The 12,706-nt window shown below is 44.3% G+C and overlaps 1 protein-coding gene across 1 annotated transcript in view; it reads left to right on the top strand.

The window, feature by feature from the left end:
* Positions 1-2,642: 2,642 nt before the first annotated feature.
* The window catches only part of FLT3LG (fms related receptor tyrosine kinase 3 ligand), a 123,415-nt gene continuing 113,351 nt past the window's right edge, over positions 2,643-12,706 (top strand). Inside the window, exon 1 of the mRNA XM_053262538.1 lies at positions 2,643-2,678. The gene's annotated coding sequence lies outside the window, so the exon portion shown is untranslated. The remainder of the gene's footprint in view (positions 2,679-12,706) is intronic.

The raw sequence follows: 12,706 nt of genomic DNA on the forward strand, positions 1-12,706 counted from the left end.
AGCTGGATCAGTATAATACCTATCAGTGTGTGTGTGTGTGTATATATATATATATAGAGAGAGAGAGTTATATTTTATATAGATACATGGGGTTGCACAAGGGTGTGATGGGGACACCAAAGTTAGAGAATGTGCACATATATGGGAACAGAGCCCAGAGGGCATTTCTTTGAATGTGTGTGTTGGAAGATGGAGTTGCTTCAAAGGTAATGTGGAGTAGAAGTAAGTGTGTGTGTGTGTGTGTGTGTGTGTGAGAGAGAGAGAGAGAGAGCACGTTCGCACACACTAGCCCCAACAGAAATAGTTGGGCTCTGTCATCTCCAAGGCAGATAACAGACGATAATGGGAGGGAGCTCCAACAGAAATAGTGTCTGTAGAGGGAGCAGTTTCAAGGCATTGTAAGGAAGGAAGGACAATTTGTACAAAAGGAAGGGAATATGTCAATGGTTTAGGCCAGGGGTTCCCAACCTTGAGTCTAATGATCCTTGTAACAAGGATTGGCTGACTGTTAATCCCCAGCCAAAGACCATTGCCACTGAGGATGATGGGAATTGTAGTCAACAGCATCTGAGAATCCCTCTTACAAGGAACACTGCTTGGATCCCCAGCTAATGTTGGACTACAACTCCCATCATCCTCAGCCACCTTAGCCTTTGGCACATAGATTTCATCCTTTCTACTATCAACCCTTGTTTGTGCATTATATTAACATAGTAAAAACTTTAACATAACCATCCTGGTAAAGATCCATCAGGTTCAGGGTCCATAAGTTAATTTTGTTTCCAGCAATGGTCAGCCAGATGCCTCTGGGAAGTCCACAAGCAGGAGATGAAAACATGTCTCTCCTGCAGTTGCTCCCCAGCATCTGCTATTCAGAAGTATCCTCCCACTGAACTTGAAGGTAGCCACTGGCCATCAAGACAGAGAGGCTGCCCTCCATGGATTTGTCTTCAGCCCAGTGTTCTCTTTTGGCCTTGCATCTTGCCAGCTCCTATCTGCATCCTCTCATGATGGAGTCCCTGCAAGGTTTTGGCACCTACTTGGAAAGCCCCTACTGGTTTTTCTGAGTTTTCCCTCTTCCTGCCTCTGGAGGTTGACTTGCCAAAGGCATAAATGGTTGTGGTATTTGCAAACCGTTGCTAACAATCTAAAGGTCAGAATGCAGGTGGAGATAAGGAAAAAAAAGATTTGAGATGAGTTCTGGAGTAACTCGAAAATAGAATTTTTGGCAGCCTCATGATGGACCTTGCCAGCTGGCTGCAAGAAGGTAACCTTAGCCACTCACTTTCTCTCGGCCTGTTAGATGATTCATACCCTCCCCTTTTGATCAAAATTATCTCCAAGGCAGATGACAACAGACAATATCAAAACCACTTAGCACCTGATTCCTTAGTCCTTGGGTTCATGGCAGAAGTTGCAGTGTGTTTGTGATGTCTGCAGTCCCCAGATGCAAAAGAAGGGGATGAGTGAAGTAGAATGTATCTGGAATGTACCCAGGTTGGAAACTCATGCACAACACAATCCTGTTAGTGGAATCTATGCCTAGATTCCCAGGGCAGGTGGGAAACAAGAAAAAACAAAATTCAGAAGTGTAGAAAGCAAAATTGCATCCTTTTCCTGCCAACTGCACGTAGTTCAAATTATTTTGCTGCCCCAAACATCTAGTCTTTGGTGAGCTAGGGGAATGGTTTCCTCTGATAGTTTCCCTTATTTCTGCTCTTTCCGCCTGTCCTAAAGTACTTTTGATTCATATTCTAATATGAAATGAGGTTAAAGGCCTGTACTCAAACGATGAACATTACGATTGCCCCAATACCTCAGCTGTGGTGCTTGGGGGTGGATTTTGTCCTCCCTTGAGGATATCCCTAATCGGCCTGTATCTCTGGCAGTTTGCAGCAGATCAGCAAGGGTTTCCAATTCCTAGTGGTATAACAATAACAAGTGAAGTGGCATGTCCACATTTCTGTCTTGTGCTAATCCAGTATTCTTCATGGCAAGGCCCAGGTGACCATGATCACTCCCATCAACTCTAAAAGGTCATTCACACGGGGTGGGGGTGGGAATGCTGGTTTACTTCACCTCCCCCACCCCCCACTGATGACTGCTCCAATGTTGCTGGGAACGCATAGTGCACTCCCAGATGATCCACATGATGCATTGGGGACCAACGTGGTGTAATGGTTAGAGTGCTGGACTAGGACCAGGGAGACCCGAGTTCAAATCCCCATTCAGCCATGAGACTTGCTGGGTGACTGGGGCAGTCAGTCACTTCTCTCAGCCTAACCTACTTCATAGGGTTGTTGTGAGGAGAAACTTAAATATGTAGTATACTGCTCTGGGCTCCTTGGAGGAAGAGTGGGATGTAAATGTAATACATACATACATACATACAATAATCACTACAACACACTAGTTCTCAACTGTGTGCATATTGATTGCAGGAGAAAAAGGAGATTCATTTTTAGCGGTAAAGCAAACTCGTAGAGAGGAGAGCATTGGATACCTTTTTAAGAGGGTATTAAAGGTTTTAATTATCAAAATGTGGGGCAGCTGTGGGTCCTGAGCAGACTCTGTAGGCCCAAACCTTGGATCTTTTAAGTACTTATCAACACCTCTGCAAAGGAGAGAGGAAGAGGGGAGAGTGGCAGGATTGTCCATGCAAAATCTGGTATTGGCAGGTAAGTTCAGAATTTCTACTATTTTTTTTTTTAATCAATCTTTCCCTGGGTCTATGTTGGTGTACAAAGTAGGGAATTCACTTAGTTTAAGTGGCAGGGCAAGTGGGGTGGGGAGAAAGGGAATATGAGAGGGGGGGAGGGAGGGAGGAGGAGGAGGGAGACACAAGGTGGTGCAAGATGGGCATGAGGTGACAGAAGGTGGTCCAAGACTATGTGTGCAAGACCCAGAGGTGTATCGGAATCCAATCTGGCCCAGATTTGAGTTTAACATCCTTGGCATAGGACATTTGCAAGAGAAATAAAATCCATGCCCCAATAGTTTTACACATAGAGGGGGGAAATATTTTAGAGGGGGGGATTCCTGTTGCACCCCCTGATGTTCCTGCTGGATTTGCCCCTGGATACCAGCAATACTGGAAGGATGCTGTGCTGGGGCTGGATAGAGCCAATCGCTCTACCCCTGCTAAATATAAGAGAATCACTGCTTTAAAAGGTCTCTTTGCTCAGTTAATTATTTATTTTGTTCCATTTCTATACTGCCCTTCCAAAAATGGCTCAGGGTGGTTTACACAGAGAAATTAAAAATAATAATAATAAGATGGCTTCCTGTCCCCAAAGGGCTCACAATCTAAAAATAAGCACAAGATAGACACCAGCAACAGTCAGTGGAGGTCCTGTGCTGGGGGTGGAGAGGGCCAGTTACTCTCCCCCTGATAAATTAATAGAATCTCCACGTTAAAAGGTGCCTCTTTGCCAAGTTAGCAGGGGTAAACATAGCAGTCATCGGATAAGGGGACCGGTTCAATTGGTAAGTGGTTGAAGGACAGGAAACAGATGATAGGAATAAATGAGTAGTTTGCATAACCCCTGCTAACTTGGCAAAGAGGCACCTTTTAACGTGGTGATGAGCCACGTTAAGTGTCCCTGAGCCATTTTTGGAAGGGCGGTATAGAAATCGAATTATTAATAATAATAATAATAATAATAATAATAATAATAATAATGGAGGGAAGTAAGAAGTGGGGGCCCTCTGGGATCTGTACTGGGACCAGTGCTCTTTAACCTTTTCATAAATCAGCTAGCAGTTGGGATAAGCAGTGGTGGTCAAATCTGCAAACACTAAACTATATAGAGTAGTGAAATCCAAAACATTGTGAGGAGCTCCAAAAGGATCTCTCTAAACTGGGGGAGTGGGTGACAAAATGGCAAATGTAAGCAAGTGTAAGGCAAATTCCATGCTTGGAAGGGGATCATAAGGAAGGGGATTGAAAATAAAACGGCTAATATTATAATGCCCTTTATAGAAAAGCATGGTGTGGCTACATTTGGAGTACAGTACTGTGTACTCTTCTGGGAGACATGATCGAGGTGTATAACATTATCCATAGAGTAGAGAGAGTGCTCAGGATGCCTCCTGCTTTGGTGTATCTTCTGCATGTATATCTCTTAGCTATTTCACTGTCTGGAAACATTCTGCCTATCAGTTTACTGAAACTGTCATTCACAGCAAATGACAAATTATGCTGCAGTACAAACCCCTAGAAAAGCAGTTCTGCTTTCACTGCCTTGATTGTCACTGGGTTGTGTGGATTGGACCAAGTGCTCATCGGTGCTTGGGAAGACTTTAAGCTCTTCTGACTTTCTGCATTTGTCCTGTGCTTCAGTCATTATATGCAGTTCTACATCATGAATCCCACCATGGGATATCGAGAAGTCACAGGCACATGTTAGGTCTTCCTAAAGCATAGGTCTTCCCTTTCCTAGATGACTTTATGACTCTTCTGCCATCTGAAGAATATGATGAATTGAATGTGGTTTCACAATGTTTTTGCTTTGATTTCTCCTTAGGCATACTGGTGTTTGGAGGGTCTTAAACATACACTTAAAGAGTGCTTTTCCAAGCAATGAGGATAACGTTCCCTAATGAAATAACTCCCCTATTGCAGGGGTATAGGGAAAGTCAGTGCTGTCTCAAATGAAATCTAACCCCACTCTGTAGGGATCTTATGAATGGTTTCGGAGCACAGACTTGCTCTTCAGAGCGGGGGAAATAGGTCTGAAGAGCAAAGTCTGTGCTCTGAAACCAGACCCAATTCTGTGGTTATTATACTGGTGATAAACTGGAGAAATAGCTCTGGAAAGCAAAGTCTGCACTCTCTCAAATGAAATCTGACCTTGCTCTATAGGGATTATAATATAAACTGAAGAAAATTCTTTTCAGAGCCATTTCTTCAGTTTATATTATAATCCTTATGGAGTAGGGTCAGATTTCATTTGAGAGAGCGCAGACTTTGCTTTTCAGAGCTAAGTCTCTCTCAAATGAAATCAGATCCTATCTGTAGGGGTTATGTTGAAAATATGAACTGGAGAAATAGCTCTAAAAACGTTGTTTTGCAACCCAGGTCTGAGTGAGAACTGAGACATGAGTGAGAACTGTGACGCATGTGTTGTGCTTTTATATTTTTTTCCCCTTAGGGTAAATCTGGCCAACATGTGAATGCAGCACCTCCATTCCAGAGGAGATGTGTGTTAAAGGGCTTTAAAAGCCTCTTGTGAAAAACCTCCTGGAATCAAACTTTACTGAATTGGTTCAGAATTCTGAGAAAACAAACATAGGCTCACCCTGCATGGCTGAAAGTCTCCTTTGCTAATCTGCAGCAAGGGGCCCATTTTAATAATTAGTGTTTCTAGTGTCTTCTCATTTGCTCAATTTTGTACATCTGTTTTTTGTAGGTTTTGAATGAGGACAGAAATGTGAGAATAAAAGTCCCCTGCTAACTGGGCAAAGAGGCACCTTTTTCTCTTTGTAAACCGCCCTGAGCCATTTTTGGAAGGGCGGTATAGAAATCAAATTATTATTATTATTATTATTATTATTATTATTATTATTATTATTATTAATTTAAAAAATTCTCGGCGGGGGGGCCCATTTAAGAATCTTGTCTCAGGGCCCACTCCAACCTAGTTACGCCCCTGCTAAAAAGCAAAGGCTGTGCTCTCTCAAATGAAAACAGACCCTATTCTGCAGGGAATATAACTGGAGAAATTGCTCTGAAAAGCAAAGTCAGTGCACTCCCCCCCCCCCAAAAAAATTCAGACCCTTCTATGGGGATTATATAAACTGAATAAATGTTCTGAAAAGCAGTCAGTGAGTCAGCTCTCTCAAAATCAGACCCTTCTCTCCATAGTCATAAGCTCTGAAACACAACGCCTCATGGCCAGACACTTATATATCTGGCCACCCACTCCCCCACCTTTGGAGGGCTGCCCATGCCAAGAGAGCCTCCTCTGGCTTCCTCTCTGGCCACGGATCTCATTGCATTGTGAGACTTCCGATGAGATCCGTGGCCACCTGCATCCCGAAGCCTGTTGCAGCAGCCGGGAGGCAGCTGGGGAGGGGGGGGAGCATGGAGTGTTGGGAAGTCATGATTCTGCTATGTGTGGCCATGAGCCGGGAAACATGGTGGGAATTCGTGGCTATCTCAGGAAAACTGGGACAATTGGCAGATATGGGAGAAATGTCTTGAAAATAAAGGGCAGCCATTAGACTTGAACTGTTTAATTCATGGGGTGGACTGGGCATGTCCCCAGTCACATAGGCCTTGGATCCTTAGAAGTGGTAGTGTGGCTGCTTCTATAGGACAGTGGCCACCTCTTTAATTTTAATTCATTTTACCTCAGAGCTGCTCGGCCTCAGTGCTTGTGTTCAGCTTTTACCCCTCTCCAACTGTGTACCTCATGAGGGGGAACGGCTGCTGAGTTCCTTTTAAGGGCCAGAGGGCCCTGGACTTTTAACTGTGGTTTGACAGGCAAGCATTTAACAGGTGCAACTTTACCTAGCATATAATGGAAGCATTACCTGTTGATAGTCTGCTCGTACTGCCTTGCCCCACACCCCTGGTAGGGACCAGACCCCTTTCAAAACTAACCCCTGCCAGCTTTGGAAGTAGCACAGGAGCAGAGAAGAGGGAAGGGCGCGAGCAGAGCTCACAGGAAATGCTTCTACTTAGATATAAAATAGCTTTGTTTGTTTATCCAAGGTATTATTTTTAATACTCTCATTCCAGTTGTTGGTGGATGTTTTAACATCAGATGTTCTAACTCCATTTAAGGTAGCCTGGCATTCTCAGCAACTGGGATTTTCCACTCCTTCAGTGGAAGCTGGGGGTATTTACCTAAGGCAATACAATTCAAGGGGATTCCCTTTGGATGGACAATTTAAGAGCTGAAAGGTGTCCTCTTGCAGTTCCCACGTCCTGTCCAAATAATAGGTGAGTGTTGAAAAAGGCAGGGAATCCCCAGAACTACCAAGCTGTGTCTAGAGATAAGAGGTTGTAAAGATAACTAAGGGCAGATAAATAATTTTTGGGGGTGGGGGATTATTAGGTCCAGGGGCATACCTATAACTGAATAAAGCAGGGATGGGGAACCTTGGCACTCCAGCTGTTTTTGGACTACAACTCCCATAATCCCCAGCCACAGAAGCCAATAGCTAGGGATTATGGGAATTGTAGGCCAACATCTGCAGGAGTGCCAAGGTTCCCCATCCCTGGAATAGGGGGTGGGAGTGGGGGGATAAATGTCCTTGGGCCTCTGAGGGAGGGTAGCCCCACTGTCTGGGCAACAACTCGCTCTTCATTCTTCCATTCCCAACTCCCTGACTCACCGGCACACTTCTGGTTCCTGATTGGAGGACTCATCTCAGCTTCAAACAAGATGAGTCCTCTCCAAGTTGGGAGGGAAGAAGAGTATCAGTCAGCATCCCTCCCTCCTTCCTTGTGACTGCATAGTTAGTGTTCACGTTCAGCCACCTCTACAGGAGTGTAGTGAAACATTTTTCATTGAGGGTGCAGGTCTCTCCCTCTGTCTGACAGACTCCACGCAGAGGGAAATGCTGCTGAGCATCAGAGGAAGAGGGAGAGATGCTGCCTGTCACTCCTCTTCACCCCCTTTCTGAAGCTGAGAAAGATCTGAAAATATGTTTTTTAAAAAACAGGGTAAAACCACAATGCTCCTTTTCTCTATTCCCCACCCTGACATACCTTAGCAACTGGGTTCAGTTTACACCTAAATCCTGAAGCAAAGTCTGGGATTCCCATGAAATATATGGGAAAATCTAGTTTCCCCATGAAAGTCAGTATCCATGGGTGTGTGTGTGTGTGTGTGTGTATGTGTGTGTGTGTGAGAGGGAGAGAGAGAGAGAGAGAACACACATGAACAATCAAATAAGAAAAATAGAAGTTATATATGAGGTAATTGTAGTAGATATGGTTGGTTGGTTTTTAAGTTTCTGAGCCAGGAGAATGGATGCAATCAAATGTGTGAAAGGGTATGCATGGGTGAGGAGTGTGTAATATTATTTGTATAGGAGTGAGAGGAAGGGGATGCCAAGAATATTTTGTTTTTCACCATGTCCTTATAGTTATTCTGCAGCAAAAATACAGCAGCGGGAGCAGAACCTTCACTTTTCGTCCAGGGCCCACTCCAACAGTCAGTCAGTCTGTCATATTTATTTCAGTCAAGGACCAGAAACAGTAACATACGAATAATATAACAATCACAACCACTACTAAAGAAAAAACAGACTTCTCAGCTATACAGATTACCAGAATCTATTATGATCTATTAATCTAAAAATATAAAATCTTCTAATTCTAATAAATAGTTAAAACAAATCTTCCTGGCTGCAACACAAATATGGCCACTTTAATATAGTTTTGGCATTATTCCCAGCAAGCAGAAAGGTGGCATTTTGTCTTGCAGTTCGGCCTTATTTGTTTTATTTCTCTTTGTAAACCGCCCTGAGCCATTTTTGGAAGGGCGGTATAGAAATTGAATTAATAATAATAATAATAATAATAATTAATAACTTGGCCTACATTCCTGAAATGCTGCATTTACTGTTGCTGCCGCTGATTGTTTTTCTAGCTTCCTGACCTGCACAACCCCTGAAGGTACTTTTTCCTTCTCAGTCCTGCACTCTATTGTTCACTGGATGCCCACTGTAGCATGACTAAGATCCCATCCTAATCGCCAAATGTTTTATAGCTGCTTCCATCACAAACACAAAGTAATCAACAGGTTTAGAGAGCTGGTGTTGCATTGCACTGAAGCTGTGACTAAGGAAATCCCCCAAAAGGCATGAATAAAGGAAAGGCAGCAGGACAGGAAGAGTTAATAGAGGAACAAATTGCTCACCTTTTTATTCTGGCAGTGTTGAGGGCCTCTGTGTCATTAACAGCTCTTTGACGGGCAAACACTGGAGAGTTAATCAAAGTTCATTACAGTCATTGACCAATAAGAAAACACAATGAGGTCATTCACAAAAGTGAAAACTGTGCTCTACCCAGGTTTGAGCACTGTGTGGGCTCCCAACAACAACAACAACAACAACTAATACACTTTATTTGTTAGCCACCCCAAAACAAATTGTTCTCTTAGTGTTACTCCTGGATGTTTATCCGATAATAGAAATAATACATAAAAATCAACTGTATACCCTATTGTAGTGATCCAGAAGTGAACCCTGTCCTGATTGACAGGCTGGTGAACTTCAGGGCTCAGTCAATCAGCACACCTGGGGGGTGGGACCTAGAGAGCCACTGGGGGGAAGGTGAGTTTCTTTGTTAGAAGAAGCAGGCTGGGGGGTAAGAGAAGGACGTGTGGTCATGGAGCATGGCTGCAGAAAGATGGCTGCAGATCTTGGAAGATAGAACTGCAGGAGCTTGAATTCTCTTCCAGGATTTGGTGAGTTCAAGACAAAGGAAGCCAGGGCTTTGGTTTCGAAAAGTTTAGTATAGGGGAAGTGTGTTTCGTCAGATTTTGCATCAGACTTTCTGTTTCTTTGCTGTGTGCTTTGTATATCCCTGATACTGATCTATTATTGTTTATCTGTAACCTAACTAAGAAACATTATCCTTTGCCCATCCAGCCAGGGTGTTGCAAAAGACTCTGTAAGGTTTTAAAGGTACTTTTGTATTTTCCTACATACCTGTTCCTTGCAACTGGGTAACCACGATTTTTAAAGCGTGCCACACCAATTCAGGGTGCTTTTTGAAGTTTACTTGTAACCTACTGAGTATTTTTAGGTAAAATGTGCCATCAAGTCAATGTTGACTCCTGGCGACCACAGAGCCCTATGGTTGTCTTTAGTAGAATATAGGAGGGGTTTACCATTGCCATCTCCCACGCAGTATGAGATGGTGCCTTTCAGCATCTTCCTATATCACTGCTGCCCGATATAGGTGTTTCCCATAGTCTGGGAAACATACCAGTGGAGATTCGAACCAGCAACCTCTCACTTGCTAGTCAAGTCATTTCCTCGCTGTGCCATTAGGTGGTTGTACTGTATATATTTACCTGTAACTAAAAGCTGAGAGAGCCTCAGATGGAAGCAGTCTATACAGCATTTGAATAAACTTGTTTTTCTTTTTGTTCTTTTCTTTCACAAGCCTCTCTGAGTGGATTTTTAACTCGGGAGAAAGTGTGGGCTGAAAGGGGATCTTACTCTGCTGCAAGCATGTCCTCAGACATTCATCAAACTACTGGTTTTCTCACCACATGGGGGCTTCCACGTGGAGGATTTTTTGTGTACTTTTCCAATATCAAGAGAAAGGGAGTTTCCCTGGGATTCCACCCCATGCCCAGGGAGGGTCAAGCTCGTTGAAAAGTGTGGTGGTGGGGGCACGGCAGACATTTTTGAAGCTACCAGAAATAAGAGTTTTAGGAGAAGCCTAGTCATGCAGCTCAGCAGGGATGATTCAGCATTTCCCCTTTCCCTCCCTTTCCCTCTTGCTCAGAGACGAAGGCTTTAATCTGCTACACCTATGAAACAAGATAATAAAGGGAGAATTAAGCTGCTTTTAAGAGCACTATAAATAGAGTAGTACAATATGCCCCAATGTCTCAATTGTCCCTAAACCACACAGACAGAACCATTCATGCAGGTGGAGTGTGCTTCATCGCTGCCTTCTCACCATGCTGAGAAAAGCTTCACTTTTGAATATCAGTCAGTCATGCAGCTGTGAAAGGCATAGAAGTCCTGCCAGTCTGGCCAGATGCTATGCGGGGAGGGGTGGGGGGAATGGGACAGCTCTACTTTCTGCTTCCTTTAACCTTTATTATTTTCTTCTCTTAGAGAGCCCAAAGCTGGTTTCCTTGTTGGAAGTGAAGGACTATGCGCTGTCTCTTGTCTCAATGACACAGGAGGACAGACTAGTGAGTCAGAGGGCTAGAGGGTCAAGACACTGGTCATCCCTTCTCTACTGCTCTGACATTATCCCTTTGATATGTAGATTGCTAATCTCGGGTCCTTCCTTCCTTCCAGCCACTTCCTTCCTCTTTCCCTTCTTCTTCCCTTCCTTCTACCTTGCAACATGCAAGCTCCTCTCCCCTGCACCATGTGTGCAGAGATGCATAATCCATCTGCATCCAGCTAGACATAGATAGGAAAGTGAGGAGATAGAATCTCAGATTCTATCTCCTCACTTTCCTATCTAGAATGGAGTTGTCTAATAAATACTACTTATATTGATTTGAAACTATGAACTGGCTCCAAGTTACTTTACTCTCAGCATACACGCATGCCTAACTAAATTCCACTGTGTTGTGCCTCTGTGCACTCTGCTATAATGAAAAGGGGTTTCTCTTACCAGAGAGAGAATTCCCAACATTTCTCACCCAGTAGATCCCTCACCCCACAAAGGCCCCTGTTACTTCTAATAGATTTTGCTTATACAATTTGCAGCTGACCAGGGAGTGGGGAGACCTGGACTCCTCCTGACTTCTAACAGATGTTTCATGTACAGAAATCAGCAGGGGAGACCTTTCAGGACATGGAGATTAATTAGTACTACCTGCTAGCATCTGCACATCAGTTCTGCTTTTACAGGCACAAAACCTGAAGTTGACAAATGCACACTCTTCTCCTGGAAACCACCAGATTCCTAGTCTCCAGGGGCTTTTACACACTGCAAGCTTTGCTGCAAGTTTATTGGGAGGCTTTACTGTGAACTCAAAGTTGTCCCCAAAAAACAACGCAAATAGTGGGGGGAGGGCTTACCCCGATATAAATCAGGCTACACTCTAATGTGCAGTGAAAACCCCGAATTGTGTGTGAGCTGCTCCCCAATAACTCTCAGGGACTGCGGGGGTAAATCTGGCCAATATGTGAATGCACCCTCTCCATTCTGGAGGAGATGCAAGTAAAAGGGCTTTAAAAGTCTTGTGTGAAAAACTTCCAGCTCAGCTAAGCAGTTAAATGTCATGGACAAAGGTAAGTGCATGCTGCTTCAACACACACACACACACCTATTTATTTAGTATAGGTATAGCTGAGCTGCAGAGCTCAGGAATAGCACGTGTGGAGTTCCCAGGACATCTCCCACCCAAGCACTAACTAGATCCAACTGAACTTCAGTGCGTTGGCTGCCTCATGTGCTTTCCAGTCCATATTCTGTGCAGCCAGGGTTCTCAAACTTGGATCTGCAGACGTTGTTAGACTACAACTCCCACCATCCCCTGCCACAATGGTCATTACAGCATCAGGTAATGGGAGTTGTAGGCCAACAGCATCTGCAGGCCTAGGTCTGAGAGCCCCTGCTGTACCATATAATCGGCAGGACTAAATTAGTCATGACTAAGCGCCATTGGAATACATGAGACATGACGAGAGCAAGTCCTATTCATTTCAAGAGGACTTTGTTGTGAATATCTTCATCTGGATCCTGCCCCACCAGTGGTGGCTACTCCAGGTGGAGTGGAAAATGAGCACTTGACTTGCCCCATCCCAGCTGCCTCTTTGTCTCTTGCCTCACTGCAACCTGAGATACGCAGCCTGGTATTCAGCAGATTAGGGAGCACAACCAGCCTGCCTGCCTTGGGTTAACGCCTGGCAAGAGACAGAGAGACAGCCAGGACGGAATGTCAGGTGTGTGAACAAGCCACACCTGTGACTCGTACTCCGCCCCCCAACCCTGCCTGTATTGGTTGCCACTGTGCCCCACATGCACATACAGCCACAGCATTGA

The sequence above is a fragment of the Hemicordylus capensis genome, chromosome 6, assembly GCF_027244095.1.
Source record: "Hemicordylus capensis ecotype Gifberg chromosome 6, rHemCap1.1.pri, whole genome shotgun sequence".
NCBI lineage: Eukaryota > Metazoa > Chordata > Lepidosauria > Squamata > Cordylidae > Hemicordylus > Hemicordylus capensis.